General features: G+C 33.2%; 1 long non-coding RNA gene across 11 annotated transcripts in view; it reads right to left on the bottom strand.

Annotated features, from left to right (window-relative positions):
• Nucleotides 1-17,122, bottom strand: part of LOC144849952 (uncharacterized) — a 158,146-nt gene extending 141,024 nt beyond the window's left edge. For all 11 annotated transcript variants that reach the window (XR_013614020.1, XR_013614025.1, XR_013614026.1 and 8 more), the window contains exons 1-2: nucleotides 16,988-17,122; nucleotides 14,821-14,929 (exon numbers count right to left, since the gene is read on the bottom strand). This is a non-coding gene — a long non-coding RNA (uncharacterized LOC144849952). The remainder of the gene's footprint in view (nucleotides 1-14,820; nucleotides 14,930-16,987) is intronic.
• Nucleotides 17,123-20,595: the final 3,473 nt, after the last annotated feature.

The following is a 20,595-nucleotide window of genomic DNA, read 5'->3' as shown; positions in this document are numbered from 1 at the left end:
TGGCGAATGTTGACAAAGTTAATGCTCAAGAGAGAGATCCTGGAGAGACCACGTTTGATGCAACACCATTAGTGGAATATACGACGGTTTCTCTAGACGAAGTGCGAACAATCATCCTAAAATCAAAGAGTAAGTCATGTGAATTAGATCCTCTACCGACATGGCTCCTGAAGGAGTGCCTTGAGGAACTTCTGCCTTTGATAACAGCTATCGTCAATGCATCACTACAGACGGGTTACGTTCCACGCGATTTTAAACATGCGCTTCTTAGACCTCTCATAAAGAAACCTAACCTAGATCCGGAGACTCTCAAGAACTATAGACCTGTATCTAACTTACCATTCATGTCCAAAATTCTTGAAAAAGTTGTTGACGCAAGCCTAGAAGAACACATTGTAATTAATGGCATTCATGAGTGCAATCAGTCGGCATACAGGAAATTTCACTCAACGGAGACTGCCCTTCTGAAGGTCCAAAGTGACATTATCGCGTCTCTAGACAAGGGTTACGCTTCTGCGCTTATACTACTTGACCTTTCGGCCGCCTTTGATACGATCGACCATCAGACACTACTTCAACGGCTTTATCATCATTTTGGAGTACGTGGAAATGCCCTAGCATGGATTGCATCTTATCTGAAGGATCGTTATCAATCAGTGTTCATTAATAATGCGCATTCGAATCCACTTCCCCTTAAATATGGAGTACCACAAGGATCGGTCCTTGGACCGAAGTTTTATTCGATGTACACGAAGCCCATTGGAGACATCGTTCGGCGACATGGACTCGGCTACCAGTTGTATGCGGATGATACGCAAATGTACGTTTCTTTTCGCCCAAATGACAAGTCAGAAATACAATCTGCTCTAATTTCGATGGAAAAATGTGTTTCAGATGTCAAGGTATGGATGACCCAAAACATACTGAAATTAAATGAAGGAAAAACGGAAGTGATACTCTTTTCGTCTCGGTACAATAAGACCAGTATAAATTTGGACGTGAATGTCGGAAACATAGTTCTAAAACCAACGTCGACTGTGAGAGACCTCGGAGTAATTTTCGACAAACATCTTACTATGGATTCACATGTACAATCGATCTCCAGGCAGTGTTATATGCACTTACGTAACATCTCTCATATCCGACGTCATCTAACATATGATGCCACGAAATCATTGATACAGTCGCTGGTGATCTCTCGTATGGACTACTGTAACGCCTTACTTTATGGTCTGCCGACTACAACTATTGATAAATTACAAAAAGTCCAGAATACGGCAGCGCGAATAATTACGAAAACCTGTAAATATGAGCACATTACACCTATTTTGAAGGAGCTCCATTGGCTACCGGTGCAGGCACGCATAAAGTATAAGTTACTTGTACACACCTTCAAGGCATTGCATGATCAGGAGCCCACTTACATCAATGATATGCTGAAGGTTTATCAACCAAATAGGCCATTACGATCACAGGATTCTTTTACTTTATGTGTTCCTAGAGTTAAAACTAAATCGTATGGTGAAAGGTGTTTCATGAAGGCCGCGCCGACTCTATGGAATGCTCTTCCATACCAGCTCCGCAGTGCTTCCTCCTTGAACATTTTTAAGGGGGAACTTAAAACACACTTATTTGTCTCATACTACAACAATGAATGATTGATTTCAATTTGAATATAGTATATTGATGCCTATTTTTGTAATCTTGTATTTTTCTACTGCAATTTGTTTGGTCAATTATTGTGCAATAATATTTTTAATTTTTAATCAATTTAATTAAATTAAAATAAAAATTTAAAAAAAATAAATAAATAAAATAATAATTAATATGTAAATAAATTGTATTTTTGTAATCGTAGTTTAAGAAATTCCGACCTATTTTGTATATCGTTCATTTTATTTTCTATTTTATGCGATTTTAATTAATGTACAGTAAGAATATTTATAACTTAGTTTAAGAAATTTTATTTCGTATAATTTGAGGTTACTTTTGTAATTATTGTTTATGATGTTTGTCTTTATGATGTGAAGCGCCTTTGAGCATGAGTTTTCATGAAAAGGGCGCTATAGAAATCTGGTAAATAAATAAATAAATAAATAAGTAGAAAAGAAAAATACTTCAAATAATCCAAGAAATAACCCTGAAAATTATGGATTGAAAAACTGCATCCCTAGTCAATCCAAACACGAAGTACAATTACGGGGGATATGTGATGTAAGCCGGCAGCCTGACGCCAACCTGTGATAGATGGAGGAAAGGTGACTATACAGTTGCATGCACGAACCTATTGTTGCCATCAATCAGCAACATGGACAAGATGATATAAATCAATCAAGCATGCACAATAAAACGATCCTGAAGATAATGGTAAAAGGATGCGATGGATAAGAATTACATTTCCTTTCTTGTATTTTAACAACGAGTTGATGGAAAGAAATTATGTCTCGTTACCATTAACAATACACTGTACAATTATACAGGTGTACATTTAGGGTCATGTATGGTCAATTTATATATACTTAATGCCTTCTTAAGATTCTTTCGCTGATTAGTATAGACTATTACATTTAATATTATATGGTCATTTGATACTGTAATTTCTAATACTTAATATAAATAATGAATTCAGAAATTATTTTCAGATGCTGGCTACTGTACTTTTTTCAAGCACTAAAAGAGAAAAACATGTCTATTTGAATGAATACAGAAAAAATTGGTTAGATTTTGAAATAATAAAATTTCACAACGCAAAGTGTTTATATAGGATAAACCTAATGTATACTACTATATTTGTTTTCATATTTAACATTAATTAATATTGAAATATATAAAAACCACCTAAACACCTATTTTTTTATTTTTGCTTTTGTCCCTTTCTTGCCTGTTGTTGTTTTCTGACTAGGCTAGAAGGCACCGGATCCCTGAAAAGATCAAGACTTAACCGATGCTAACTGATCCCCAGTTAGCGGTGATGGTGTATTCCTATACTCCGGTTTGGGTGCTAGCTTGGTGTTTTTGTCTTTTTGTTCTCTTCCTTTTGGTTTCCACTCTTTCTCTTTATTGTCGAGCGCATATAGGGATCGTTTATTTGCGTTATATAAATCTATCTATCTATTATTATTATCTGTTATTGTCAGTTATGTGATCAACTGCGGTGCTAACCGACTGCGGTGCTAACCGACTACGGTGCTAACTGACTGCAGTGCTCACCGGCTGCGGTGCTAACCGACTGCAGTGCTCACCGGCTGCGGTGCTAACCGACTGCAGTGCTCACCGGCTGCAATTCTCGCCGGCCTACTACAGTGCTACAGACTGTGGTGCACACTTTATGTTGATGGAACGAAGTGGCCTTTTATGTTGACTTAAAAATAACAGTGAATAAATTAAGTTAAATTACACCTTCTAAAGGAATCAATATAGCAGTTATATGGGTACTATTGAAAATGAGTGGCCTGGAAGCCATTTGTTCAAACAAGTCCTGCATGTATGTGCATACAATGAATAGCGATTTTATCTATTTGACTTAATTAGTGGTAAATAAATAATTAAAATTGGCATATTTAGAAGGAAAAAATAGCGCAAGTCCTTGATACAAAAAACAATTAGTCTGTATCTCAAACAAAATGGTGATCTATGGGCTCTCGCAACGATATACACAATTAAATAGCACTTAGAAAAGCGCCCTCAAGGCACACATGTATGTCAAAGTGGTTAATAACGATGTTGTTTTAGTAGGTGTTACCGTCACATTGATAGATAACTATGTACTTTTTCTACATGTACAAATTTATCAGTTGGTTAAAAGAACAGGCTATATTTTACAAATCCGACATATTTTGACTAGGGGCACAAGAGTAGGACAGCTTTGTGGGGGTGATTGGCCCCTTGTTGTTGCTGCATGACATACAAACTTAAAGGTTGGCTGGAGGAGATGAAGGCTATTCATCACATAGTTTAATATAGTAATTAAAGTCACTCAAACATTGTTAAAGTGCACGAGGATGACAAAACCCAAGGCAAAGATGAGCTATATGGCGAAGATATTGATGAATCTGAATGTCCTAACGAACAACACAAACAATTTATCTCTAAATTAACGCTACATTTCATCTTTTTCTTTTTTGACTTCAAGGATTTTAATAAGATTGACATGATAATAAAAGGGAGGCAAGTGTCAACTAGTAATTAATTATAATGTTGATTAATTTAACTAGTAAAATATTTTGAATATTATGAAAAAAAGAAACATTTTGCAAAAAAAATGCCAATTTCAGAATATTCTAAAGTTATCTTGGCTCAATAGTGCCCAAATTTAAATCTAAATAATTTGTTTATAATTTGTTTTTATTTATAAAAAAAAATATTGGGCAGATTTGTTAAAGACTGATTTCCAATAAGATGTAACTTAAGGAAGCATGCAATGCAAATAGTTTGAACATAAAGCAACTGATTTTCGAACAGCCACTTGTGGTTGGTCGAATTACTTGGAACAAATAAACCAATTATACTTTTCCCTGCCCTGACTAAAATATCACACTCTTTTTTTGTTCGTTTAACGTGAGGGTTCATAAATAGCTGTCTCAATTATAGGTCCAATTCTTTGATTATGATTGTAATTAAAAAGATAATATGCAAATTTGATGTTATTGTTAGAATAATTTATTTACAAACTTTCTCTTTTTGCAATTTAAAGAAGACTGACTGAAATACATTTGTACCAGTCTTCAATTGTAAGCTCTATCTACACTATCAAACTTTTTGTGAAAAAAAAATGTGATGTTCCCATATTTGGACATGATGATGTCATGTCACTACCATATTTGGGCATATCACTACCATATTTGAGCACTTTCACAATTTTTTTTGGCAAACTAGGTAGTCTAGACAGAGCTTTAGAATAAATCTCATCCCTTTGTTTATATTTCTGAAATGCATGTCAGTGTGTTGGACCAGTTTCTATGTTACCTCACACCATGATGACCCTAATGGTCACAAGTTATTACACTGCCAGTTCATTCTCCTGCTGATGACACCAATCTAGCCTTACCTCTGCGAATCCATCCTGCGAAAAACATCAATCATTCAATCAGCTTTCAAACCGAATTACAGTTTATCCATCACGCACCTTACTATCAATCATGTTACTCATCCATCAGACTTTCGCTATCATGTATCTACCAATCCATTCATCAATCAACCCTTTGCTTTCAACTTCTTCATCTCTACTATATACTTAATTATTATACTACTCAATAGTGGCAGCATGTTTACACTTACAGTAAGGTTAACAGTATTCAGAAACAACTTTACCCATATGACCCCTTAAAACACTAAAGAGGATTGAAAACTCAAAAAAGAAAATTGCACTAAAGAGACCACCCTCTTCACATCTGCATACATTTGTTACAACTTGTAACAATTTGTAACACGATTTTACTGCTGTGCTGCGCTGCCTTTTAACCGGTTACCACAAATTTGTTTCTGCTCCCAAGAAAATGGAGTTAATTTATTCACACCAATTTTAACCGGTTATTTTTGGGTGCTATTTGATTTGATATCCTCTAGGTATAATTCCATCCCCACATGAAATTGGAATTAGACCCGAAGTGGGATTATACCCAAGGATAGATGGATATATTTGGTCAGTTTAATACAAGGGTAATTACACATGTATAGTAACAACATCTCGTAACAACAAAACAGGTTTTTCCACAAATTGTCTTCACACTATGCAAACCTGGTTACAACTTGTTACACGCTGTTACTTTTTGCAGATGTGAAAAGGGTATAACTATAAGTTTTAAAAATGCCAACAGTTAAACATTACCATTTTTCAAGATCGTTTAAAACTAGCTTGATCATCCTCAAGAAACTTTCCTCGGTTAAAGCAACCCATGCAGCTTGGGTGAGTTGACCAAGAGGAAGTTGAAAAAAACGTTTGCATTAAAAATGTTCTAGTTGAAACTAGCCATTCGTTTGGTTTGAAAAAAAAAGTGCAAATGAGACCTTATAGTTTGTAACACCTGTCCGCATTAGATTTATAATTATGTTAAATATATCCGCCTTTATTCATCAAAGGTTACATGAATTAGCAGTATGATTTTAAACAGGAAATACAATATGTTTTTTAATTTACAGTTGATTAGTAAAGGACAAAAATCTATATGTGAACATTCTACAAATTATAATTTATCTAACAAGGATTGGACAACCTTTTTCTTTTTAAACTAGATGGTATACTAATCAGATTTTTTCTTTTTCAACATCAACAGTAGCAAAATAAATATAAAGTTAAAGTTTATAAAAATTATAATGTATAATATAATATATACAATTTATCTTGTTATGCCTTTTAAATATTTGTGTTTTTTTATCTTTAAGAGATTAAAAGGTTACTCACAATTGGCCAAATGTTGTCACGTTGCTACATTGTTTTCTTAATATAAAAAGTATATAATAATATACAAGTACTGAACAACCTAAAAATTGTTTTTTTCTTTTACTAGAGGACGGATCAAATATTTTCCAACATCAACAGTAGTAAAGTAAATATATAAAGTTAATTTATAGTTTATTAAAAGGACAGAATCTGTATGTGAACATTCTAAAAAAATAATATATTTTTAACTGTCCAAAGGGGCAATAGTATACAAATGTGCATTTTTTTGTGGCAATACAAAAACATACAAACTGCATTCTCAGCTGCTTGCTTAGATCGCCAAGTTGCCATGGGCGAAAACGTTTCCAGATTGGCGAAAAATAAAACGGCTACTTTAGCCATTTTGGCTATGACATATGATAAAATAGATAATAAAATAATCATTTTGGCGAAATCATAAAGTCCAATTAAAAGGTCCATTTGTCGATCTTCAAGCATTTATTTTGTTCGTTTATGTTGTTTACTTCAAGCTCCATTTTCGTCAACTTGTTTCGTTGTACCAGGCGTCTCTTTGTTATTTCAATATGATGGAGATAGCAGAGGTAGACTGCACAGAGAGACAGACATTACACGACACATGGATGATGGAGTCTACCCAAACTATCACGTGTTGCGCTGCACAAGCGAACGACGACTCGACAGCCGACGGTCGGCTATTTACCGGGATTGTCTATTTTTCGATAAGGGTGTTCTTTTCACATTAAAAAAAAACATAGTATCTTCAATGAATGATTATCTAAATCAATATTTATGCGTTATGCATTTTTGGCTCCAATAATGTAGTTTCATATTTTACCCTTAATAAAGTTTCCTTGTGCGTGCAGTGCGTCAGTAGAGTAAACAAAACAACATTCGGGAAATGGTAGAGTCTAACGGGGATTTAGCTAAACACACACGTGCATTTATTGCCGGCTTCTGTGTTGTTGGGTAATAAATAATCGAGCCGGGATGGTATAAATTTCTCCCCCGACAGAAATGCCTTTTCCCTGTGCTTTGGCCTATATTATCTGCACGTTCAACAACGATACGAGTGTTCGTTTGCTAGAAATATTTTTAGCATATAGGCCTACGACGTACCGTCGTACATAAATTTTGTAGGCCTAGGCCCCTAGCCTAGGCCTGCGCTACTGGACTTTCGCACCTCTTGAGCATACCCAATTTAAAAACATTCACCCGCTGCGCGGCGGTGACGGTGGGTGACCGTGAAAGTCTTAGGACACGATTTTCGCGTGGTATAGTACGGAAGCCACCAGCCAAGCGTAAAAAACAAAAATAACATACGTTCAGGGGATTTCAGAAAACTGTAAAATGTTTCTTATTAAATTGATAACTGCATGAATGCTGTATGATTAAAAACAATTTGAACAATTGTTTTGATCATATAAAATACAACAACAATTATTTTTTAAAATCAAATATACAGTGATTTAGGCATGGCTCTCTTTCCCCAAATGCCTTACAAAAACGTTCAGGGAACAGTGTATAGACCTATTGACATAGATAAATTAACTAAAACGTTTTTACCATTATATTTCAACAATTTTTAATTTTGGCTAATGACCGATTCATTTGGCTAAATAAAAAAATTGAACTTTAGCCATTTTGGCTATAGATAAACTGATTTGACTAAAAAAAATATTTTGACTTTCGCCAAATGGCTAAACAAAATGAAATGTTAGTGCTACCCCAGGATTCAGGAATTGGAAATCAAGTTGCAATAAAAAGAGACTACCATCATGTATACTATGGCTGCTATTAAAACCTTAAAAGATAAAATGAGTTACTTGCACTGCTGTACAGTGTTCTGTCATAATGAAAGACGTTCTTGTGAACATCTTGGTACATTAATCCGTGCATTACCTTTTATAAGCCACCAATTTTACGCTCACGTGTAAAGGTACCCTATATTTTATTAGCCACCCATTTATGTTTGAAGGCCAACAAGTTTAATATTTAGTATATCTATTCATCAATATAAACCATTTAAAGTCATTTAAACATAAATAAAAACAATCCCATAATACCAGAGTTTATAAATGTCGAAATTCGTAAACTTTAAGTGTTTCGCTAAATGGAAACTGTAAATTGATTTTGAACTGGAGTTCACACTTGGTGTTACTGTCCTAAAGAGCTTTAGATTATAGGGTCAATTCTTAGTATTCTAAACTAATACCATAATATATATCATAGGAATTGACTAATAAATAATACAGACTGGTTAAACCTTAAAGAGTAAAATAAACTTACTCAAAAATTATCAGAAAGACAAGGTTAATGAATAGGTTTCAAAATGAAGAAAAATCAAACATACTCAAGGTAGTATTATTAAGGATTTTTCTGCTCAAAAATCTCTAATAAAATAGCCACTTTCTACTTACAGCTAAACACGTTATTGTTGCTTCCAAAAAATAAAGTGGTAGTAAAGGTAGAGGCATGGAGATTGTCAAAATTAATAATTACTTTCTAGGTCTAACCAATAAACATGATTTGTCGCATTACTTTTTTGTTTATCTTTTGTGGGAATCACCCACCTTTATTGTAATTTCTTCTCATTTTCATTAACATTACTTAACAGGTATTTATGAACGTATTCATTTACAAACCAATGTATAATAGTATAAATAATTCTGTCATTCTTAAAACGATATAGATACATATTTGGCATAGGTAAATAGACTCTATACAGATGAAGCTATAAATGAATATAATAATGTCGCATTACTTGTAATAAAGTTAAAGTAGATTAGGGTGGTGGTATATAAATAGCTTTTAAATACACAATTTACCCAAATTTCAAATATTATTTTGTAGGGTAACATGTTTATGCATAATTTCTATATACATATGAAACTTTCTATTTTCTGGCTTTTATAATGATGCACAACTGGAGATCGAATGTATGAATAAAATATTAGTTTACAAATAATGATTTTTTTATGAATGGGAAGAATATTTTGATAGGTTGAAAGCCTGACTGTTCCACAGTATTTAACTCAGCTCCGCCTTGTTAAGAAATTCCATTTATGCCTACATTTCCAAAGTAACTTTTTTTATTCAATCAATCTGCTGCTTCTATCATGTTGAAGGCGAGGGGGAGGGTAGGCCATTAAAAAAGCATGTTCCTCTGACTTTGACCAGGGAGTAGAACAGTTGCAGATGGCACACACTACACCATGTCATGTAATTGTAATAGAAAAATTAAATAGAACCATTGAATAGAACTTTTGCCATGCAATAGAACTTTTACCGTGCCATAGAATACAAAACAGTATGTGATACAAAATTAACCAATCAAAGGATACACTCAAGATGTGTTGAATGAAACTATGTAGCTTATATGAAATAAGACGAACATAATATTATAACATTTTTACTCTTTCGGTTCAGGGTCAAAACTATTATTATACTGAATCTAAACACCGTTAACTATAGAGGGCTCACTTCATTTATATCATTATGCTGGCCTCTGAAGATTGTACATCGCCATAAAATGAAACTCAATTAATCAATTCTGACGTCCATAGTTTTGACTGAAAGAGAGAGGTGCACGTCAGGCCGTTAGGAATTTGCTCACACCGGTAATTTTTTACCCATTGGGAAGCATGTACAGTGACCGCCTTTCGTTGTGTTGGCACGCTAGGTCTGTTGTGTTTCCCATGATTTAATAGTAACACATATTTCGCTCCAATGTGAATACTCTATAGCTGTCTGTTCTCTCTTCGTTTTCTTACTATTTTAAAATACTTGTATCTTAAATGTACAGTAATATAAGTTTAACAATAATTTACACACCTTGAACAAAAAAATTATACACAATTAATATATTACAGTATATAGTACGTAGCCTTTTGTGATTTAATAGAATATTGTAAACAACATTCATTGCATGACATCACATCTTCACAGCAGTATAGTATACATACATTGAGAGCTTGCTTATATGCGTTATATAAGAATGAGTATCATTATTATAGTGTATATTCCTCTTAAATACTTAATATCAAATTGAAAACATTTTAGATAATTTCAAAAGTTCAAAGATTCTAGTTTTAAGAATTATTTATTGATATTAAACACTATTTTCTAATTTTAAGCATTAAGTCTTACAAATTGGCATGATTTCAAAACAAAAAGGTTTCAAAGAACTGAAAAAATGTATACAAACAATGAAGGTAAAAACATTCATGAATTTCAATAGTAAAATTAAATTACATTAATGATTAATAAGTAAAATTAGATTTGTGATTTCTGAACAAATTTGATTGGAGTTTTATTTTGTCCTTTAGTTATGTTATCCCCTCGGAAGGTGGAGAAAGGCCATGTCGATTTATCCAGGTAAGTAGGCACGATATAGACTTTGGGGTTACATTTAAATTTACATTTTATTACATAAAAACCCTTACAATTTTAGAGACAGGTAGGAGACACTGGAAGCAAGAAAACAAAGACAAAAAAATAGGCATGTCATTAATTATTAAACCTATTTAGGTTATATGAGTAAACATAAGAAACAAACCTGACAAGGCACCTGATCTAAACAATAAACTATGTTTTACACAATTTATTTGTTGAATGATTGACATTATGAGGGCAATGAAAAAAAAATCCATAATAAACTGTAAAAGTTTATTCCTCCATTATTACAACATCATGCTCAGTGAAGTGGAAATGATAGTCACATTAAACGGCTTCATTAACATACTTTAGAAATCGTAGTTTTCTTATGAGGGCTGGAAAATGACTAACCTTAACCAATTTACCTGGTGCAACAAATAAGAGTTTAATCTATTCATTGTTTTTTTTTTTGGGGGGGGGGGGTGGTGAGAAGTGAATGAAATTTGGAAACAAAATATAAAGCGTAGATTGGAACTTGAGATTGCATAATAATCAAAGTCTTTAATCTAATGTGGATGTGTATTTTAGCAAGTAATTACAATAATTACTTATTTTTTTGCTTTAGATTACATTTTTTCAGGTAGATCTTTTTTTTAAACCAGTTTTTGGTCAAAATGAATATTACTATTAAGTGAACATATTGAACAAAAAATTAAAAAAAAAAACAAAATTAGGGGGACAATATATCTTTAAGTATAAAGAATCTGCAGTATTTTCACCCTGCATTTTAATTGAAAACACTAATGCATAGTATTTTAAATTTGGTAACAACAAAATTGAAATTCCACTATAAAGTTGTTAAATCTAAAGAGGGCGCTGTATGCATTTATTTTAGAATCAGATGATCAAAATTGTTGATTAACCATTATAATAATTTGAAATATTTACACATGACAAGTTAGATCATTCTACTCTCTTTAACAAAACCTAATTATTATTGCATTGTAATTAACACAATAGAGATTAATTACTATTTGTTCCACTTAATTATGTATGTTGTTATGTTAAATCAACAGTACAACACTGGCATAGGCATACAATTTACTTCACTCCATATTAAATTTTCATTCTCAAAAATCAAAATACATTTTGCAAAGCTAAACAAAACAGAGTAAAACAAACAGGAGTCTAAAGATACAAGGATAAACAAAAGCAATAACATTGTTGTTAAGGTTTGATTAATATTAAACTAAAACAAAAAGTAAAATAAATGGATTATATCTGTAAACAATTATACAAAAAAAGTAGTTTTGTAATATAAAAAGGTATACAAATATTATAGTCATACGGTTAGGTAATAGTTATTACCTCAATTGGGAATCCAATATTCAGGGGATACCTGTACTATTTAGAAAACTTACCAGTGAAACGAAAGAAGGAAATATGTTTTAACATTATGTCCAACCCCTATTCTGTATCTGTATTCAGGGGATACAAGGCGAAGTTTCCATTAAAATGGGTTCTAAAATACATTATTTATATAGTTAAAACCTATTAAAGAACTTAAAATCTTCAGAATTTTGTTAAAACAGCACTGGAATGTTTATAAAACTATGATTTTTTATTGACTTTTGTACTATCAATGAAGACGACAATATACATCTTTAATTAACCTCATTCCTCTGCACATTATAAAATGTTACCGCTTTCTTAGAAAATTCACATGAAATGAGGGGTTAATTGTGCGGGTATAGTTTTCATACTGTATGTAACTTATACGTCCACAAACTGATTATCTTCAGTGTATGTTCTCATATCTTTTTGTTCATAATACCATAGTGGCCTATGATCTATTACAAATTACTGTATATTTGATTCCTTCCCTTCAACTATTATAACTGGATATACAGTAGCTTAGATTTACGATCACATCAACTTGTATAACTAAAGACAATAACTTGATTTTGCAGTCAGCATATGTTGAGTGCTAGAGTCTGGCCCAGATCTGTCATTAGGAATAATGATTAGTTACAGGTCTTTTTTTTTTTATTTTATCTTAAATTGGCAATCTTCCAGATGTTGAAATCTAATAATTATTACATCGTTTAAGTTATCTGGACAAAAGAGACCAATGTAAAGCTTACAAATAAATCAGTTTAATAACAGGTCAGATAAAAAAAAACAATTCTATCACAGAGTATTAGATTAAAATTTAAATCAAAATTTGGTTGTATCAAACAGAACAGGATATTTGAAATGAATTATAACACACACAGAAAACTATTGTATTTCAGTTGAGTATCAAAAAGGTGATAAAGGTTGATCATTTTTAGGGTCTGTTTCTGCCATGGAGGTTTATACCTCCATGGTTTCTGCTGCAGATTATTTCAAAAATGTAATTTTTATATTGACCACATTTCTGCTCAATTTTGGCAAGATACACTTGATGACCGACAGCATGTGCAATAAGTAATATTATAAGTTCATGTCCAACACTGCTTTTTTCTGCGTTTCTACCTTTACCATTGATAAAATATGTATCCATGCTTTTACAAATGCGGAAGTTGCTATCAGTTTTGTTTTAGCGATGACTTTCCGCTACATCCTTTATATTTACCAGCGTCGTAAGTGCCCTGCTGGAGCTGCAGTTAGAAGTAAACTGTTACAGCTAGGGCTCTGGCTTTATACGGTAAATAATAGTAGGCCTACTGTAATCATAACAGTTGTGAATGAAATTTATAAATTATCAAATACACAAGAAATGTAAAGTTTGTTTAAATCTGAACTGTTAAAACACTAGACATTAATATACGTCATGAAAAAGCCGACAAATGCCAGAGATGTTGGGGGCGAACCTGGGCTCTCTGGGAGGAGGGAGTAAAGAAAAGATTGTAAAAAACATTTGATTGCATGGATCAAATGTTCATATCTCTTAACAAAATGATATATCTATCCTGTAATAATTTACAGCTTTTGTTCCTTCTTTCATGATTTACACATCAAATGGGGAATATTTTAAGGAAATATTCTGGCACTGTTATTGTAAGATAACAATATCCGTAAATTATGTCCTATCTCAAGCAGCAAAAAACACTACAAAACTCACTGCCACAGTCAACAATAAATAAGGTTACGAAAGAGTGATTTACGAGGCGACTGATGGTTCCAAACCAACGACCTCGAAAAAACATCAATCAATCAAAGCAGATAAACATATGCCTTTGATCTTTACCCACTCAGATCTGGGTTTTGCAGTCAGGGCAGATTGGAGCAGGCCAACATGGGAACTTCACGATCTGCCACCTGGGGTCTGGATATAATCCATCAATCAATCTGTCATAAAAATCTGGATTAGCTCATCTTTCAGTCAATCAAAAGTACACAAACTGAATTCCCTGTTGGGGAAGATATATTAGGACAAAGAGACTACTGTATAGATATTGCACAGTTATTGTATGCATATGGTTACAATATAAACATGTATGAACATTGTATATCTGCCAAAATATTTTTTTATGATGCGTGAGAATTTATTAATTTTACAAGATTCTTCAATATATTTAGCATGTTACAGCAACCTTTACTGGTTGGTACCAACAGCATGTTGGAATACACACAAATCATATACCTGCCAACTTTTTCAGTGGCCAATGCGCGAGACAAATAAAAATTGTAGATAACGCCCTCTATGTAATAATGACCAAAATAATCGCGAAATACGCTCTGTATGTTTGATTATTCGCCGAATAAATAAAATACAAATAACATAGGCCTAGTAATTTTGCTCAAATTAAATGAAGTGTAGTCCTACGCTATTTTTCCTTCAAAATAGGCAAGTTAATTTCAAAATAATGTTTTACTGAATATTTTTTATGGATGTGTGAGAAATAGCTACATATGCGCAAGGCATAAAAAAATCGACCCTCATGCGCGAGACTCGCGCATTATATGTGAGAGTTGGCAGGTGCAAAATGTGCCTTATATAGCAGCGTAACGTTATTTAACACAATTATTAGTAACATCATTGTTATAACTGGGTAACATACCTTTAGTATACAAATGATGAGCAGCTAATATCATTATATATATCCAAGTATGTTTGGTAGAACAAAAAAATGTGATGTTCAGTATAGCCTGTTCAATTCTATTCAGGACCTAAGTATAAATAAAATAGTTAATTAAAGTATTAATACATACAAATTTATAATAAAAATACTCTTGACATTTTAACCTCATGATTTTATCATCTTTTTTGTGCAGTGCAAGCAATGTAATTTCCTCATGTTGCAGGATGGAATAATATGTTTCAATGTTTGTTTGTGCTATTTTCTGTAATAGCACCATTACATTGGAAAGTACAGTAATAATCATAATCATCATGGTGATTTAAATGCAGAGGTATTTATTCTGGCCCTCAAACTTAGCTGGAAACTGAGGAAATTCAGAGTTAAATAGTAGGCCTATATACTATTGCATGATCATGCAATATGTACTATTGTATGATCATGCAACAGTACGTACTATAGCACGATCATGCAATAGTAAATTAAATGTAGTATTTTATCTTTCAACTCATGAAATATTCTCCTCCATCCAACTCATAAACATTCATTATTTGTATAAAATATATACAGTAATGTCTATTTACTAGCAGAAAATGCTAATGAATAGACCTATAGCATTGTGATGGTACCATTGTTCATTTTAATGGTTATTATCAGTACTATATATTGAATAACAAGACATTTTCATCAAGAATAATAAAAAGATCACCTCTTCAGCTATATATTAATACTACATTCTTATAGGTATATTCTGATATATATATATATGTTGTGCCTGAACTAATTAGTCACTAATGATGGTAGGGGATTGCTAATCACTACTGTTCACAGTTCTTTTGAATGTACCAACACAATGAATTATACAGTAATAAGATTGTGTTGTGTTCATTTAATTCATTTTAATATCACTGTTAATGATAACAGCTGGGCAAAAATTAATAAGGCCAAATATATATCTAAGCGTCAACCCTTAATACACTTCAGGGGAGGGGATGGGTTTTTTTTTCTGAATGTATTTAATAGGTCATCGACATTGATTCATGCTACCGTTCTGAAATAAACTGACACCAAACTCTTTAAAATGAATAAATGTTATGATGTAATATCAGAATTTGTTTTTCCATTTAAAAAAAACAGAGGCGGTTTAAAAATCAGGGAGGGAGGCAATATATATATATACTTTCTCTCTGCACTATGGTCATAGGCCTAAAGGTTTACCATACATTAAGGTCTGGCCATATTAATTTGCTTAATAATATGCTAGATTTCATCTTTTGTAGTGATTTACACCAACCTTAATCAAACACAAGCATATCAATTTCAAAGCCATGTATGCATTACTGAGCATTGATATGACAATTCTGAATCAAGCGCGAAATGAATGTGACCATATTGCAGTTGCAACTACACTGAGCATTTGCAGTTAATCAATGGATTTGAGCATTGCACCATTAAATAGGCATAGAAATGATAATTGATAATCCGGTTTGTCTCCAGATGGTGCTTTAAAACACGGATTTCACATTGTTTGCAAAACTCCAAAGTTTGCACACATCAAGGCTTCAATTCCGTGTCAATTAAAGAACTCCAGAGTAAAATAATACCAGAAAGTCTGCTTCAAACTGCGGGAACACACCAAAACAAAACAATTTGTGTTTGGGGTCAGAAGACCAAAAATGTATTTAATTGTATTTATCATCCATAGGGTTAGGGTTTTCTTAACGCGCTCAATACTAGAAGATCACGCCTTCTTAATTATACTTCTGAATTCAGCTTAATCGAGTGGCAGTACTGTATGTTTTTTTTTGTACAAAATATCACTGGAGAAAAATGATATTACTGATCAAAAAAGTTTTTAGTTTGTTATTTTTTTAATGATGAACATAATTAGGCCTAAGTAGGCCTATCGTCATAATGCTTGTTCACAAAGTCGTAGACCTAGTAGTGGGGTGTCCACTCATAATATCCGTATCTAGGCTATCACGAGGAAGAGCCAGGTGCATTGCCTTGGCTTCATATGTTCCTAGCTAGCTAAGTTAGGAGTGGTGGGGCTTACAATTTCTAAAATTGCTAAGTTACTAAAAACACGTATGAGACCACTATCAGTGACAGTTTTATAGTGGCATAGTCTTGCTTTATATATTGTTACCTTATGAACAATACAGTATTGTGTAAAGCAGATTACACAGGATTAACAAACCACACATTATTAAGCAGACGAACTAAAATAGGCCTGCATCTGCATTCTTCCAGGTACGTCACACGCCTACCACACAAAGTTCGGACTTCGCGCATGAAATATTTGCAACTGAACTAGAGGGCGACAAACACATTTTTTAAAATATCAGATAAAAGGAGGTATATTCAGAGCGTCATTCTGGCGACTGGAGCATCCTCTACTTCTCTACGGAGCGCCATTTATGCCTTTATTAACTTCAATAATAGAAATTGTACTACGGTAACTGCTCAAGTGGACCCAATTTAGCACCAGGGTAGCACAGTGATATAAAATAGAAATAAAGTCACTACATTTTAATCTTTTCGTATGTTAATACACTGTGCTCAAGTGAACCCAATATGGCGCCAGTGGAGCACAGTGATATAAAATAGAAATAAAGTCATTTAAGTTTCAATATCTTTTCGTATGTTAATACACTGTGCTCAAGTGGACCCAATTTGGCGCCAGTGGAGCACAGTGATATAAGATATAAAATAGAAATAAAGTAATTTAAGTTTCAATATCTTTTCGTATGTTAATACACTGTGCTCAAGTGGACACAATTTGGTACCAGTAGAGCACAGTGATGTAAACTAGAAGTAAGTCACTGAATGTTAATATCTTTTCGTATGTTAATAAGTGGACTCAATTAAGTTTCAATATATTTTCGTATGTTAATACACTGTGCTTCAGTGGATCCAATTTGGCACCAGTGGTGGAGCACAGCGAAGCACATACAAAAACATCGAGAACTAAAATTTAATTCGTCACTTTGACGAATTTTAGGTGATCATTTTTATAATTTTACTGATATTTAATTTTGCACGTATGCACGTATGTTAAATATTATTGCAAAATATTGATTTATGCAATCCTGTGACATGATATGATGCTTATAGTGCTGATTGGTGACTATTATGTGTCATAGAATATATGCTCTATACTCTACAGTGTACTGTATATCTATATACAGTGTAACATAGGTGAAATTACGGGACCCACATCATGTTTGAATTTTTAAAATTACTTCTGAAAAGGTATATATGTTAAATATCGGTACTCTATAAAAATTAGTTTCAAGCCATATCAGTGATTTTAATAACTTGCGTTTGTCTAAGATAAATACTTATTTAGTGTCCCCGGAGAGTGCACCTATTCATGGAAATATGAAATTAAATATTAAGTCTCCAGTACTAGCCCACCATGGTTGTGGCAGAGCTAATAATAATGAAAATAGAGCCCAGAATTGCACTTATACTTATTACTATACATAATCACCTATGATAATAATATGGTAATGTTAAAATTTCAACTATCCAGATGCGACTTCAAAGTTTTAGGTGTGGTTTTCTACTTTAAAACTTGACTTCGTATAAGGCCTAGTCCGACGGCGGAATTAGTCTACTTCGAAATTGGTCTAGAAATCGGCATCTTTGGAATATATTTGATCTTATTTTACTCTCCATTATCCCCATACAAAAACCATCGAAGACAAACTATCTGTTTAAAACATGTTTATTCTGGGGACGGTGCGGACATACACAGCAACTACTATCAAAGTTTATTCATAACATTTTACAATAGAATATCTTGTATGAATCGGACATTTTCGCTACCAATGTAGCAACATTGATTAACAAAATCAAAATTTAACAGTGTGGCGTGTTGACCGCGAATGACTAAACAATACCATCTTTCCCACTACACCTGCATAACCATTGCATAACAACGCACGGCATACCAAACCGTTTCGTACACCTGCGATGAAAATATAAATTCAATTTCTTTTAAAATTGAGGGCGGCAAACCTAAAATTTACGAGATCAAATACGGGTTGAAAAAAAAAATTAAACAAAAAAAAAGATGTTAAATGTGCTCTCCCTGCCTCAGCACTAAGGCCCTGCCACAGCCTTTTGGGGTCGTTTCCAGCACATCACCAGATGCATTGATGTTGTCGCCTCATGATGTGTGGTGGAAAGGGGGACGTATAATTCTGTGAACCCCAAACACAGTGGCCGCATGCCTTTAACTCTATTCCACCGACCAGCGTGGGAATCGAACCCACGACATACGTGTTGTCAACACGACGCTCAGGCGACTGAGCTAACTGATCATTTTGGTTTTAACAAAGTTAATATGATAGTTATGACGTACTGATGAATTACGTAATACACGTATAAATAGACTATTATCAGCTGTTCAGTCATGTACTACTTTGTGGCCTAACGGGTAATGCTCAGGTTTGGGTGCTCTCAGCTCTAGTAGATTGAGTTCGAACCTCTACGGATATTTTTTTTTTTTTAATAAAAAAAAAATAAATAAAAAATAAATAAATAAATAAAATAATGAATATTGTTTTTCTTTATTTTAAAAGAGAGATATTTTGAGGGTTGTAAATGTCAGGCCTAAAACAAGTGGACCTTTTTTTAAATCAGAAACAAAGTTGCATGGCATTATTTTCCATTAAATAGACTACCATAAAACCTCGAAAAGAAGCCCATGTGCTCCTTCATTTTTTAGTACTCTTGGGTGGGCTTCTTTTCCACATGAAGTTCTTTTCGGGATTACTTTTGCAAACTAAAAGAGGGGAGCTGATAGGTTCCCGGCCGGAAAATGTTTTATTTACATGATTTGAACAATCTTCTAATGTAAAGATTAACAACATCAAAATTTTTACTTTTTTACTCTGCTAAAGGAAACACAAAGGATATTAGGAGGACTGAGGACGATCAAAGCATATTGATCGAAACGTCGAGAAACTCAACAGTTCTTTTCAGAACTAATATACATGGTGTACCGCAAACTTTATATCAACAAAGGATTTTTTTTCTTAAATTTATTAAAATTTAGTGACTTTATTTCTATATACCACTGTGCTCCCCTGGTGGAAAAATTTGGTTCAGTTGAGCACACAGTGTATGAACATACAAAATATATTAAAATTCAGTGACTGGACCAGTTACCGTAGTACTATTTCTATTTCTGAAGTACATAAAGGCATAAATGGCGCTCCGTAGAAAAGTAGAGAATGCTCCATCGTCAGAATGACGCTCTGAATATACCTCATAAAAGAGCAAAATATTGCAACAGAGAGGGCGACAAACACACTTTTTTAAATATCAGATAAACAAGAACTATAATCGTGGATCTTTTCTATAATAATACAGTATCTTTGATATATTCTTTGCATAAACACCGGCGTTTGATATGTTTTATCATAGACAAAAGAGCACAACATGGTTTTATATTGCCATATTTATAATTTTATAACTAAGTTAATGTTTAAATCTGGATTAAATCAAATTGATAGATAACTGCAATTGAAGTCGTTGCAAGAGCGTCGGATGGCTTTATATAGCCTATTTTCCGGCGTTCATTTTTGTTTTAACCATGGAAAAAGTTTTCTCTAAAAGCACAACATTTTCGCCAATATGAAACAAAAACACTGGAAAATGTACAAAACAGTTACTTAAATTCCAAGTGCTGTCACCCGCAACTCATTCCTAAAGATAAACTTGTCACTACAAAATCGATGTATG

This window comes from Antedon bifida, chromosome 8 (genome assembly GCF_963402885.1).
Source record: "Antedon bifida chromosome 8, ecAntBifi1.1, whole genome shotgun sequence".
NCBI lineage: Eukaryota > Metazoa > Echinodermata > Crinoidea > Comatulida > Antedonidae > Antedon > Antedon bifida.
This window is presented reverse-complemented; position numbering and strand designations above follow the sequence as displayed.